The sequence below is a fragment of the Lolium perenne genome, chromosome 1 (assembly GCF_019359855.2).
Source record: "Lolium perenne isolate Kyuss_39 chromosome 1, Kyuss_2.0, whole genome shotgun sequence".
NCBI lineage: Eukaryota > Viridiplantae > Streptophyta > Magnoliopsida > Poales > Poaceae > Lolium > Lolium perenne.
The window spans coordinates 106694392-106709984 of NC_067244.2; the positions used below are offsets into that span (position 1 = coordinate 106694392).

The window sequence follows — 15593 nt, forward strand, 5'->3', positions numbered from 1 at the left end:
GTCAAGACCACATACCAAGGCCCAAAGTTAGCGGAACTGTATATCTCCAGAATAGTCGCCCTGCACGGAACCCCGAAGTCGATAGTGTCAGATAGAGGATCACAATTCACCTCAAGATTCTGGCAGAAAGTGCACGAAGGACTAGGCACCCGTCTGAATTTCAGCACCGCCTATCACCCTCAGACTGACGGACAGACTGAGAGAGTCAACCAAATATTGGAGGACATGCTGAGAGCATGTGTACTGGAGTATGGATCCAAGTGGGAAGATTGCTTGCCTTACGCAGAATTCTCTTACAACAACAGCTATCAAGCCAGCCTGCAGATGGCCCCCTTTGAAGCATTGTACGGAAGGAAATGCCGTACCCCCTGAACTGGTCGGAAGTCGGAGAAAGCCAAGTGTTTGGCCCGGATGTTCTTCGTGAAGCCGAAGAGAAAGTACACAAGATTCGCGAGTACCTCAAGACGGCGCAATCAAGACAGAAGAGCTACGCCGACAAGAGACGCCGGGAGATGACCTTCGAGATCGGAGACTTCGTCTATCTCAAGGTATCCCCTTGAAAGGAATGCAGAGATTTCAGCTGAAAGGAAAGCTTGCACCCCGATATGTCGGACCCTTCAAAGTTCTGAGTCGCCGAGGCGAAGTATCTTATCAACTAGAGCTACATGAAGAAATGTTGGCTGTGCATGACGTGTTTCATATCTCACTCCTCCGGAAGTGCCTTGAAGTCCGTGAGAAGACCGAAGTGTTCAAGAACATCGATCACTGATCGGTGGATATCAACAAGGACCTGACGTACCGTGAAGTGCAGATTCGCATCCTGGAGGAATGTGGGGACCCCGGACTGGCTGTCCAAAATCCCAGTTATGTATACAGTTCACGATCCCATGATCAGTGCGCCGTGAACACATAACCGAACTGATATCAAATTACACCATCCATTACAAAGCGGAATAAGAAAATTACAATAAGGTCTCATGACCAATATTTACATAATAGCCTTGAAGGGCCTAACTAAACATCAGAGTAGCATCATCACTTCAACAGCGCGGAACCCAAGTCATCTGCCATAAACCCTACAGGCAACTGACTGGGAAGACGTTCCTAGCTCGCATAGACGTCGTCAACTCCTTCTTCATCCGTCGTGCTCCTCCAAGTCTGGCCAAGTAAATAGCCAGGGACAAAGCCGTGAGTACATTTGGAATTGTACTCGCAAACCATCACGAAGGTACTTTGCAAGGGTGCAAGATAACAAGTGCTAATCTAAGATGACAAGAGGGAAGAGCTAATTTCTCTTGTGGAAATAGCATGTGAAAGAGAAATAGTTTCTCTTGTGGATATAGCATCCCGACATCTCAGTTGATGGGGACACTAAGGGAGTCCTATGACATCTCTATATCTTTATTGAAGAAGATACTTCAAAAGATAGACTACGACATCTCTATATCTTTATTGAAGAAGAGTTCCTCTACATGAAACACTAGGAAGGGTCACCCAATTATGTTTCATTTTCCTCGACCATCTCCACATGGTCGGCACAATATCTTTCCCATACCCTTCCGGTACTTCCAACACACACATTTCCTTTGGAAATCATTTTCAAAACCAAAACTCGACACAGCTCGGTAACGGCCATCCCAACCGTCCATGACCGCGGACGCGGCTATTCGAATAGTTTTAACTCTGCAGAGTGTGCGCACTTTCACCACAAGAACAGATAAATCCGCCAGGATCATCCCCGGTTCGACATACAAAAGTATGCGAGGCTCGGATAATCAGTCATAGTCCTTCGCCTGTCTCCCTTGACAAGAATCCTTCCCTGCGGGCTTACCCCTTCCCGGCACCCCGGCAGCATACCTCCTTTTGAGCGTATCCCCGGCGCCATGACAGAAGACCCTCAGTAATCGTCCGGCTGCAAGTTAATGCAGTGTATTGCCTCCTTCAGAGCGCAACCCGGTGTCAGAGGTCACCGTGACCCTCCCTAGAAAGTTGTGAAGGGTGCTCATGCCAATTTCAACAGACGTCGAACTAAGCCCGTACCCACTTTGGATAATGTGGTTGCGCTGTGTAATTGTTCCGGGCGAATACAAAGAATCGTGTGTCATTTTTCTCAAAAACCCAACTCACACACACATTCCTTTTCTCCAACATTTTTGACAAGATCCCTTTTTGCCTTCATAAACCATACACTTGGGTAAAGTTGCCTCACCCAAGGTTTTCGTAAACACTTACAACAAGGTAAACCTTGAGGGGTTCCCAACCTAAAGTTTCATGAGTTGAACTACTATTGCACTATGACCGCGATGAGAGTCATCTTTCCATAGAAGGTATAAAAGGAGTAATGGGTGGATCATACTTGCTTAAGGTAAGCATGTATTATGACAACACAAGGAGGAATATACTCTCAGATTTGTGGTGCCAACTATACAATCTAGACAGTGGAGTATCACTATCCAACGTAGTCTCAATACGGTACAAAGGCATACCTCTCTCATTTTGAGAATACACCAAGATCATGACATTGATACCTCTAAACTACAAAAGTGGTGGGTGTGGTGTAATTTACTATCTTGAGATGGAACATGCTCAAGTTGAGCATACAAGATAACCAAGTGGAATAGCACGGCCATGATACCATGCATCCCATAATCACAAAGACAATAGTGGAGTATCACCACTAGGGAGTACCCCACTTGCAATCACACATAGATGACATAAATAGAGAGAATAACACTCATAGAATTAAGGTGCTTTGGGTATCAACAATTGACATCCAACTAGACACCAAATCAGAGATCAAAAGATGGCTTGCCTTGGCTTATTTGTCCCTGTACTTCTTCAACTCTATCAATATAAGAATCCCAACAATATAAATAAAATCCTCGTCCAATTCCACTTCTTCTTCTTCTCCGGAATTGCTCGCGTCTATCGCCGGAAAATATAAAAGGAACACAATCAATCACATTACACCAACAAAACAAACATACAACAACCATAATTTAACCATTCAATAAAGAGCTACCATACAAAGGACTTATAGATACCACAAACAACTTAAAGAAACCCATGTTATTTACCTAGTAAAGGTATGAGAGTATCACAACTTAGCAATTGCCTCTCTCGGTTATCACCATGGTATAATCCAAACATCCCCTGGTAGATAACATCATAAAGAGGACAAGGGCATTAGTTTGACATCAAATACATTCACAAAACATTTTCAAGCATTTTTGGAAAAGTAGAAAACAATTTTCCTAACTTAGTTTGCTCACATAACACCACACAAGAATAGGAAACAAATAATATGCCCTACCATTTGAAAACTTAAGCAAAACAAAAGAGCTAATGTTAAATTGCAGAGGTTTTGTTTTCAAGCATAAAACAGAGGTTGCCCATTTCTAATAAAAAGAGTTGGTCAAGGGTTTTAAATAAACCGAAAAGTTTGGCTTCAACAATGCATGTCACACACATACATTACTAACAGTAACAAATATGCATGAACAGGGACTAATACTATTTTTCCTAGATAGCTAGTACTAATACAAGACTAACCCAATTGGAATCACCCCAAAATATTAAACCTACAATTTTAGGAATTTCTTTGAATCTGACTGTACAGAAAACAAGATCTGTAAGGCATAAATCGTAGAAAAATCCTAAAAATATGAGGCCACTGGCACTTGAAAGGTAATTAAACTGAGAAGCATACACAATTGGATTTGGGTTCAAATTGTTTCCGAAACTCTCACAAATGGATTGACAAGTTTACTGCATGTTTTCACCATTTGCTTTAACTATGGAGTTGCAGAACATATAAAGGTTTCAAACTTGTTTGAGATGATTAAGAAAACATTCAGTAATCCGACAGAATTGGAATCACTCAATTAGGTTTAAAAATGGATTTTTGGTGATTTAAAAACAAACAGCCATGTCTGCAGAACACACAGAATAAGTTTAATTCACCACAAATCGTACATCAATCACAAAAATATGAGGTCAGCTGCATCTGAAAGGTATTGAATAGGTGGTTCTTACCCAACTTGATTCACTCCAAAATTCGTTTCCAAGCTCCTGGTTTAATTCGACAAAGCCAGATCTGACCAGATCTTGACCTGTGAACCATTTCAGTTTCAAGAGGTCAATCGAAGTGAAACCACAGCCAAAATAAAGGTATTGAAGAGGGCTTTCACCTACAGTTGAGTTTGCTCAAAAAGGTTTTGTAAACGGAACAAATCTAACAAACAGTGATTCTGCATGTTTGTAGAACTTTATTTACCATGCAAAATCCGTAACGAATTTGAGGATGAGACCAATGCCAAGTTGTAGATCTTTTCCGTATCTATCTGCGGAACTTTGAATCACTCAATTTGAATCTGCACACAAGATTTGGCGGATTTTACAAGTTCATACCAGAATCTGAAACAGCAAGATAGCAGAAATTACTGCAAGGATTTGGACGAACTTTGCTCAAGAACTTCAGATCTGAGGATAGCTCAAGCTTCTCCATGCTTGGACCAACATGCACCTGCATCAAGATCCAATCTTAGCAATGGAGGAAGAGGAAGAGGAGAGAAAACCATATAGGGTTGGGGAGAAGAAGGAGAGGGAGGCTCTCATGGTGAGGAGGAGCTTGAGGGAGGAGGGAGCTTCATCTTGGAGTTCTTTCCATGGCCATGGCCGGCCATGGGAGCTAGGTGGAGCTGCATTTTCGAGGGGGAGAGTAGGAGAAGAGTGTGAGGGAGTAGATAAGGTGGAGGAGTGAGTGGAGAGAAGAAAAATGAGAGCAAGAGGAGTGGAGGTGGCCGGCCAAGGGCCATTTATAGAGGGAGAGGGGGTTGGCTGCCTCCTTTTTGATTGGCTAGGATGGGTGGCTGCCCATTTAATTGTTGGGGTAGTTGAGAGGCAAGTCTTGCAAGAGAAGAAAGTGAGGAGGAAAGTGGCTGGCCGAAATTGCCATGCCAACATAATTGGCCGGCTCCATTCTTGCCAAAAACAAGTGAACAATGTGAGGGAGAGGCACAACATCCATGTGAATAGATATGTGCATGATATTGAGGAGAAAATGTCAAAGAGTGACTTTGATGATGATAAAAATAGGAGTAGATACATATAGATAAAAAGGAGTATGAAGGTGACATGTGCCATGAGAATAATCTCCACCACTTTGGCTGAGACCAACTTATGATGAAGATAGTTCCCAAGGTATATTTGATGATTAGTAGCTTTTATCAGAATTCAATTTTGGAAGGATTGGGATGCACCACATGCAACAATGCATGTGCATGTCAAGGTAAATGGGATGGTGATGGTGGTTTAGACAATTATAGAGCAAGACTAAGAGACATGGTGAGTGAAGTAACCATATACTCACAAGGATGAATATGGTGGCAGAAATCACCAATTCATGAGGTCAGGGTGATGATGGAAAAGAATAGAGGGTTGAGATGGGTATGATGAGATATAACTTGTTCTTCAAATAAGAGGTAAATTGGGAGTGATTTGAAAATATCAAATGATCATCCATTTGATCAAAAATTGGAGGATGGAGGGGATCCAATGTGGTGGATCAGAGATGTGCATAAGATGTGCAAGAGTTGCCATTTGAAAAAGAGTTTAATTGAAAGGTATGGGACACACCTCAATTGTCTAGAGACAATTGGGAAAGAACCCAAGTGGAAATGGAATTTGAAAAGGTTGAGAGAAAACTAGTTGGAACATAGGAGTTCAAAATATTCTACTTGCTTTCTTAAGTTAGGTAGAGTTTTTCTCAAACTTAAGATAAACAAGAAATGGTATAGGTACCATAAACAAGCTTTTTGTTAAAACAAAGCAAAATAGAAATAATGTTTTATAAATCAATACTTGGTAGAAATGGGATAAAAACAAAACCCATTTCAGTTCCTTGTTTTCTTTGAAGAGAAATCTTGGAAAGTTTTAATAAAACTAGAAGTAGTTTTGTGATCAAAACTAGAGAAGGAAAACTGTAGGATTTTTGAGGAGGGAAACTAATTTAGGGAGGAGGGTTCTCAAGGGTAGATGGTGGCTACAAAATGTATCCATCATTCCCACTCTTGGTTTTGTGAAGATTGATCTTGAATAAAAACAAGAGGTAAAAGTAAAGAAAGTGATCTAGAGTTGAATCATTGGATAGGGTATAAGATCAAGTTGAATATATGTGATGCAAGGGTAGAATGAGACATGCAGGATGTGGAAATTGTAGAGGGAGATGCACAGATGAGATCCATGCATTGAGATCACCAAGTTGTGAATTAAGGATGATTGAGCTATCTTGTACCACAAAGAGAAAAATCAAGATGGCACACCCATGTTGTCATCGGGAGAGAGGTTTGATGTAGTAAGAAGGAAAACAATTCTTCCTAAGCCACACATGTGTTTTATTTGGTGAGTTGCTTGTTTAACCACTAGGGGTGTCGTTCTATGAGGTAGCTCAAGACAAAATTCAACAAGCAAATCAAGACAATTCATCTACCAACAGATCAAGGCAATTCATCATAGCAAACAGATCAAGGCAATTCACCTTAATTAGTCTATAGAAAAAGTTTTTGTTCCCCCTGATTTTTGAAATAAGGACAACTAATCAAGGTTGAAAAAGTTGGGGTGTTACAGATCTTCCACCCTTAAAATAATCTCGTCCCGAGATTACTGGGTGTAGAACTAGAGGGGTTATAAAGTTTAACCAAAGTCAGACTCCATTCTTCTGTAGACGTGCCGTTGTAGAGAAAGTCGTTTGCTTCATCTTCTGGGAGACATGTTGGATTTCGGCCGATGGCGAGCTTCATGAAGAGGTTGACTACTCCATGCAGGTGTTGGATCTGTAGCTTCTTCACGATCCTGGCGGAGGTTCAAGACTGTGGGAGGGTTAGTGCACCCAACGGTGCTTGAGCAGGGCTGAAAACCTTTTTAGAGTTAGCTTGATTTTAGTGGAAGACGAAGTCTTCCACCCTTAAGATTTTTCATCGGGTTCTCGGAAAAACTCAGAGCTTCTGCCTTGTAGTTACGTGCGGGGCTTCGGAAGAAGTCATCGGTCTTCCTTGTTCAGCTGAAGAATCTTCGGGGGCGACGTGCAGACCACCACTTCAAGAGGCACTCACGGTGTTAACTGAACCATATGGGACGCGCGGCGAGTTAGAAAGTTGAAGAAACGCCTGGTTGGTACCCATATGAAGCAGCAACAGGGGTCGTCGAAGACAATCTTCAGCTTGAGGGTCAGTGCTGATTTCAGTAACAACTAAGAAGTTAGCGGGTAAACTACGCCTAAAGTCTTGAGCCTTGGAGTATCTTCAGAAGCTTCATTTGATGAGGACCAGATGAACCATGTGGTGTAGCTCGGCTTTGACGCTATTGTTCTCTCAATTTGTTAGACGGTGTGTTCGAGGGTAGTTTCAAAAAGATATCCTCGCGGTTAGCGCGAGTATACTCCAAGGTTAGACCAAGTTAGCATGTCTTCTCGTAGAGGTGCAGTCACTCTTGAAGGTAGGGCTTCTTCTTTCTTGGCGTAGTGGAGATGCTCCAGCTGATCTTGAAGGTAGTCAGCGTAGATAGGGGTCTGGGTTAGTTTCTCTGACGGTTGCGAAACAACTGTTAACGGGTTTAGAGTTAGAGTTTTCCGGTAACCTATCCAACTAACTAGCAGTTAGCAAAACATCGGCGAGGTAGGTGAGGGTGACAACATCTTAGGGAGGCTTCCTACGCTGGGTTATCACACTAAGAATGTTTTTCAGACCAAAAGGCCAAGACAATCATACACACAACAAACAAACAATTGACACTCAAGGCAGCACACAAGGGAACTACAAGCAATGAGCATACCAAACAAGGCACTCTAAGTATCTAGGGATACCTAACACGTGGGGGTAGCTCAATCGAAGCGATTGAGTTTATCCTATCCATCCTATAGGTTTGGGGCTGGTCACATATGTTGGCGTCTTCATCTGGCTGACATCGTCTTCAATAAGGATTCTCGAAGCAGTAGGTGGTGAAACAGCCTGGTGTTGAGTCGTTGATGTTGAAGTGGAGGTGAAAACTGCGTAGAACTTCTTGCTCAACATCCCGGTGACATGAGGTCTTCGAAGGGGTAGCTGTTGAGGTACTTCCGAAGTCGAGATCTTCTCGTGGCTGGCCTAAAAATTACTAGTCAAGAAGTGATGACTTGATCCCCGACGACTGCAAAAGTGCAAGTCCATGAAGGAACAAGGTTAGATCCTTGACATACTTTGGTGACAACCAAGGACATGATCTGATTATCCCTTTATGTGCACACTAAGTCGGCCTTCATTCTTCAATAGCTGCTGTTGGAGATACATGAGTCTTCCCGAGGGATTGATCCATCTTTGAGTTCGAGTCTCAGGGTCTGGGTTGGGGACATCGTCCAACATGTAGGTTTGAAGTGGATGAGACAATAGAGTAAGATTTTTCGAACATTTTTATAAAGCGGAGAGATAAGAATTTAGAAGTTTCAAAGAAATAAGAGGAGTAGAAGCTATGCTTCCGACTAAAGAAAGAAATTGTTTCGTAAATAGTTTTTCCCAAGTACTTTTTTCCTAACTAACGTCCATGCTAATTAAGGTCTCCCAGAGTAAGGATTGCTCTGATACTAGCTCTGTGGGGACCCCGGACTGGCTGTCCAAAATCCCAGTTATGTATACAGTTCACGATCCCATGATCAGTACGCCGTGAACACATAACCGAACTGATATCAAATTACACCATCCATTACAAAGCGGAATAAGAAAATTACAATAAGGTCTCATGACCAATATTTACATAATAGCCTTGAAGGGCCTAACTAAACATCGGAGTAGCATCATCACTTCAACATCACGGAACCCAAGTCATCTGCCATAAACCCTACAGGCAACTGACTGGGAAGACGTTCCTAGCTCGCATAGACGTCGTCAACTCCTTCTTCATTCGTCGTGCTCCTCCAAGTCTGGCCAAGTAAATAGCCAGGGACAAAGCCGTGAGTACATTTGGAATTGTACTCGCAAACCATCACGAAGGTACTTTGCAAGGGTGCAAGATAACAAGTGCTAATCTAAGATGACAAGAGGGAAGAGCTAATTTCTCTTGTGGAAATAGCATGTGAAAGAGAAATAGTTTCTCTTGTGGATATAGCATCCCGACATCTCAGTTGATGGGGACACTAAGGGAGTCCTATGACATCTCTATATCTTTATTGAAGAAGATACTTCAAAAGATAGACTACGACATCTCTATATCTTTATTGAAGAAGAGTTCCTCTACATGAAACACTAGGAAGGGTCACCCAATTATGTTTCATTTTCCTCGACTATCTCCACATGGTCGGCACAATATCTTTCCCGTACCCTTCCGGTACTTCCAACACACACATTTCCTTTGGAAATCATTTTCAAAACCAAAACTCAACACAGCTCGGTAACGGCCATCCCAACCGTCCATGACCGCGGACGCGGCTATTCGAATAGTTTTAACTCTGCAGAGTGTGCGCACTTTCACCACAAGAACCGATAAATCCGCCGGGATCATCCCCGGTTCGACATACAAAAGTATGCGAGGCTCGGATAATCAGTCATAGTCCTTCGCCTGTCTCCCTTGACAAGAATCCTTCCCTGCGGGCTTACCCCTTCCCGGCACCCCGGCAGCATACCTCCTTTTGAGCGTATCCCCGGCGCCATGACAGAAGACCCTCAGTAATCGTCCGGCTGCAAGTTAATGCAGTGTATTGCCTCCTTCAGAGCGCAACCCGGTGTCAGAGGTCACCGTGACCCTCCCTAGAAAGTTGTGAAGGGTGCTCATGCCAATTTCAACAGACGTCGAACTAAGCCCGTACCCACTTTGGATAATGTGGTTGCGCTGTGTAATTGTTCCGGGCGAATACAAAGAATCGTGTGTTGTTTTTCTCAAAAACCCAACTCACACACACATTCCTTTTCTCCAACATTTTTGACAAGATCCCTTTTTGCCTTCATAAACCATACACTTGGGTAAAGTTGCCTCACCCAAGGTTTTCGTAAACACTTACAACAAGGTAAACCTTGAGGGGTTCCCAACCTAAAGTTTCATGAGTTGAACTACTATTGCACTATGACCGCGATGAGAGTCATCTTTCCATAGAAGGTATAAAAGGAGTAATGGGTGGATCATACTTGCTTAAGGTAAGCATGTATTATGACAACACAAGGAGGAATATACTCTCAGATTTGTGGTGCCAACTATACAATCTAGACAGTGGAGTATCACTATCCAACGTAGTCTCAATACGGTACAAAGGCATACCTCTCTCATTTTGAGAATACACCAAGATCATGACATTGATATCTCTAAACTACAAAAGTGGTGGGTGTGGTGTAAGTTACTATCTTGAGATGGAACATGCTCAAGTTGAGCATACAAGATAACCAAGTGGAATAGCATGGCCATGATACCATGCATCCCATAATCACAAAGACAATAGTGGAGTATCACCACTAGGGAGTACCCCACTTGCAATCACACATAGATGACATAAATAGAGAGAATAACACTCATAGAATTAAGGTGCTTTGGGTATCAACAATTGACATCCAACTAGACACCAAATCAGAGATCAAAAGATGGCTTGCCTTGGCTTATTTGTCCCTGTACTTCTTCAGCTCTATCAATATAAGAATCCCAACAATATAAATAAAATCCTCGTCCAATTCCACTTCTTCTTCTTCTCCGGAATTGCCCGCGTCTATCGCCGGAAAATATAAAAGGAACACAATCAATCACATTGCACCAACAAAACAAACATACAACAACCATAATTTAACCATTCAATAAAGAGCTACCATACAAAGGACTTATAGATACGACAAACAACTTAAAGAAAACCCATGTTATTTACCTAGTAAAGGTATGAGAGTATCACAACTTAGCAATTGCCTCTCTCGGTTATCACCATGGTATAACCCAAACATCCCCTAGTAGATAACATCATAAAGAGGACAAGGGCATTAGTTTGACATCAAATACATTCAAAAAACATTTTCAAGCATTTTTGGAAAAGTAGAAAACAGTTTTCCTAACTTAGTTTGCTCACATAACACCACACAAGAATAGGAAACAAATAATATGCCCTACCATTTGAAAACTTAAGCAAAACAAACGAGCTAATGTTAAATTGCAGAGGTTTTGTTTTCAAGCATAAAACAGAGGTTGCCAATTTCTAATAAAAAGAGTTGGTCAAGGGTTTTAAATAAACCGAAAAGTTTGGCTTCAACAATGCATGTCACACACATACATTACTAACAGTAACAAATATGCATGAACAGGGACTAATACTATTTTTCCTAGATAGCCAGTACTAATACAAGACTAACCCAATTGGAATCACCCCAAAATATTAAACCTACAATTTTAGGAATTTCTTTGAATATGACTGTACAGAAAAAAAGATCTGTAAGACATAAATCGTAGAAAAATCCTAAAAATATGAAGCCACTGGCATTTGAAAGGTAATTAAACTGAGAAGCATACACAATTGGATTTGGGTTCAAATTGTTTCCGAAACTCTCACAAATGGATTGACAAGTTTACTGCATGTTTTCACCATTTGCTTTAACTATGGAGTTGCAGAACATATAAAGGTTTCAAACTTGTTTGAGATGATTAAGAAAACATTCAGTAATCCGACAGAATTGGAATCACTCAATTAGGTTTAAAAATGGATTTTTGGTGATTTAAAAACAAACAGCCATGTCTGCAGAACACACAGAATAAGTTTAATTCACCACAAATCGTACATCAATCACAAAAATATGAGGTCAGCTGCATCTGAAAGGTATTTAATAGGTGGTTCTTACCCAACTTGATTCACTCCAAAATTCGTTTCCAAGCTCCTGGTTTAATTCGACAAATCCAGATCTGACCAGATCTTGACCTGTGAACCATTTCAGTTTCAGGAGGTCAATCGAAGTGAAACCACCGCCAAAATAAAGGTATTGAAGAGCGCTTTCACCTACAGTTGAGTTTCCTCAAAAAGGTTTTGTAAAACGGAACAAATTTAACAAACAGTGATTCTGCATGTTTGTAGAACTTTATTTACCATGCGAAATCCGTAACGAATTTGAGGATGAGACCAACGGCAAGTTGTAGATCTTTTTCGTATCTATCGGCGGAACTTTGAAGCACTCGATTTGGATCTGCACACAAGATTTGGCAGATTTTACAAGTTCGTACCAGAATCTGAAACAGCAAGATAGCAGAAATTACTGCAAGGATTTGGACGAACTTTGCTCAAGAACTTCAGATCTGAGGATAGCTCAAGCTTCTCCATGCTTGGACCAACATGCACCTGTATCAAGATCCAATCTTAGCAATGGAGGAAGAGGAAGAGGAGAGAAAACCATCTAGGGTTGGGGAGAAGAAGGAGAGGGAGGCTCTCATGGTGAGGAGGAGCTTGAGGGAGGAGGGAGCTTCATCTTGGAGTTCTTTCCATGGCCATGGCCGGCCATGGGAGCTAGGTGGAGCTGCATTTTCGTGGGGGAGAGTAGGAGAAGAGTGTGAGGGAGTAGATAAGGTGGAGGAGTGAGTGGAGAGAAGAAAAATGAGAGCAAGAGGAGTGGAGGTGGCCGGCCAAGGGCCATTTATAGAGGGAGAGGGGGTTGGCTGCCTCCTTTTTGATTGGCTAGGATGGGTGGCTGCCCATTTAATTGTTGGGGTAGTTGAGAGGCAAGTCTTGCAAGAGAAGAAAGTGAGGAGGAAAGTGGCTGGCCGAAATTGCCATGCCAACATAATTGGCCGGCTCCATTCTTGCCAAAAACAAGTGAACAATGTGAGGGAGAGGCACAACATCCATGTGAATAGATATGTGCATGATATTGAGGAGAAAATGTCAAAGAGTGACTTTGATGATGATAAAAATAGGATTAGATACATATAGATAAAAAGGAGTATGAAGGTGACATGTGCCATGAGAATAATCTCCACCACTTTGGCTGAGACCAACTTATGATGAAGATAGTTCCCAAGGTATATTTGATGATTAGTAGCTTTTATAAGAATTCAATTTTGGAAGGATTGGGATGCACCACATGCAACAATGCATGTGCATGTCAAGGTAAATGGGATGGTGATGGTGGTTTAGACAATTATAGAGCAAGACTAAGAGACATGGTGAGTGAAGTAACCATTTACTCACAAGGATGAATATGGTGGCAGAAATCACCAATTCATGAGGTCAGGGTGATGATGGAAAAGAATAGAGGGTTGAGATGGGTATGATGAGATATAACTTGTTCTTCAAATAAGAGGTAAATTGGGAGTGATTTGAAAATATCAAATGATCATCCATTTGATCAGAAATTGGAGGATGGAGGGGATACAATGTGGTGGATCGGAGATGTGCATAAGATGTGCAAGAGTTGCCATTTGAAAAAGAGTTTAATTGAAAGGTATGGGACACACCTCAATTCTTTAGAGACAATTGGGAAAGAACCCAAGTGGAAATGGAATTTGAAAAGGTTGAGAGAAAACTAGTTGGAACATAGGAGTTCAAAATATTCTACTTGCTTTCTCAAGTTAGGTAGAGTTTTTCTCAAATTTAAGATAAACAAGAAATGGTATAGGTACCATAAACAAGCTTTTTGTTAAAACAAAGCAAAATAGAAATAATGTTTTATAAATCAATACTTGGTAGAAAAGGGATGAAAAACAAAACCCATTTCAGTTCCTTGTTTTCTTTGAAGAGAAATCTTGGAAAGTTTTAATAAAACTAGAAGTAGTTTTGTGATCAAAACTAGAGAAGGAAAACTGTAGGATTTTTGAGGAGGGAAACTAATTTAGGGAGGAGTGTTCTCAAGGGTAGATGGTGGCTACAAAATGTATCCATCATTCCCACTCTTGGTTTTGTGAAGATTGATCTTGAATAAAAACAAGAGGTAAAAGTAAAGAAAGTGATCTAGAGTTGAATCATTGGATAGGGTATAAGATCAAGTTGAATATATGTGATGCAAGGGTAGAATGAAACATGCAGGATGTGGAAATTGTAGAGGGAGATGCACAGATGAGATCCATGCATTGAGATCACCAAGTTGTGAATTAAGGATGATTGAGCTATCTTGTACCACAAAGATAAAAATCAAGATGGCACACCCATGTTGTCATCGGGAGAGAGGTTTGATGTAGTAAGAAGGAAAACAATTCTTCCTAAGCCACACATGTGTTTTATTTGGTGAGTTGCTTGTTTAACCACTAGGGGTGTCGTTCTATGAGGTAGCTCAAGACAAAATTCAACAAGCAAATCAAGACAATTCATCTACCAACAGATCAAGGCAATTCATCATAGCAAACAGATCAAGGCAATTCACCTTAATTAGTCTATAGAAAAAGTTTTTGTTCCCCCTGATTTTTGAAATAAGGACAACTAATCAAGGTTGAAAAAGTTGGGGTGTTACAAGGAAGCTAACCGAACCACCCGCACCCGAAGCATCAAGTTCCTGAAGATTCAGTGGAGCAATCATATTGAAGATGAAGCCACCTGGGAACGCGAAGACTTCATGAAGAAGGAGTACCCAGATCTCTTTAGTACCTAACTTTCTTTTAGATCTCGGGACGAGATCTTTTGTAAGGGGGAAGGGTTTGTAACATCCCAAATTTCAATAAAAAGAAAGTTAGAAGAATTCCAGAGAGCAAAATTTCAAACCAACAAAAACTTTTAAATTGCATATAGTGCCATGCATAGGACTTGTGCATTTGAGTGATATGCCATGATGATTTTTATTATGTCTATGTGATAAACCCTAAAACCCTAATGTGATCAAGTGAAGATCACAAACCAAATAAATCAAAAAGAGAAAGAAATCAAATAAGACTAAAAACCCTAAAACCCTAACATATGGTTTATGCCATTTTTATAAATCTTTACCCTAGACCATTTTGGTCTTCACCATTAGTTGGATAATGTTACTAAACACTTATTACAACTTTTGGAATCAAAGAAACACAAATCAAATCAAATTCAAACTCAAATTTGGATCACATATGATAATGGTCAAATCTGCCATTTATAGTCTGATCCCTACTTTGAGCCCTTGCAATTCAATTTTTCCAAACTAAACTTTCTCAATTCTTTGCACCACATCCAAGAGCACATCAAGGTGAACAACTTTGGTAAAGACCACCATGCCAAATTCACTTTAGATCAAATGCTATGCTCATGCAAATTTGGAACTTTTTAATATGAGCAACAATCTCCAGCTTAGCAAATTGTGCAATTCTTTGAATTTGAAAATTCCACCACCACCCATCATTCTCTCTGGTCTTTTCCAACTTAACCAAACACACACTTTTCAAATTGTGCAACCATATGAATTCAATCAAACCTTGCAAGAATTTGAATTGGACAATTATGGAACAAATCAAAAACACTATTGTCAATAGTTTTGGCCTAACCCTACTGCCCCAAACTACTCCACCTTGACCCCTGATCCCTTCTACCTCTAGCACACCCAATAGCAAGCCTAGAGGAGAGCCATGAATGCCAAAGCCACCACCATGCTGGCCATGGCCATGAGCATCTCCCTCCCCTCTCTTCTCTCCACCGTGGCCTCGACCACCTTGCCAAAAAT

At 41.1% G+C, this 15593-nt stretch overlaps 2 long non-coding RNA genes across 3 annotated transcripts; both read right to left on the minus strand.

The window, feature by feature from the left end:
* Positions 1-2742: 2742 nt before the first annotated feature.
* Positions 2743-4381, minus strand: LOC139830708 (uncharacterized). Of its 2 annotated transcripts, XR_011744000.1 has the most exons (4): positions 4277-4381; positions 4036-4112; positions 3078-3153; positions 2743-2925 (listed from the first exon to the last, which is right to left on the minus strand). It is a non-coding gene; the product is annotated as an uncharacterized lncRNA (long non-coding RNA). The 2 variants fall into 2 exon arrangements; XR_011743994.1 differs by lacking the exon at positions 4277-4381 and having other exon boundaries at positions 4036-4165.
* Positions 4382-10604: 6223 nt separating this feature from the next.
* On the minus strand, positions 10605-12785 carry LOC127298615 (uncharacterized). The gene is made up of 5 exons (XR_011744014.1): positions 12257-12785; positions 12071-12167; positions 11829-11905; positions 10871-10946; positions 10605-10717 (listed from the first exon to the last, which is right to left on the minus strand). It is a non-coding gene; the product is annotated as an uncharacterized lncRNA (long non-coding RNA).
* Positions 12786-15593: the final 2808 nt, after the last annotated feature.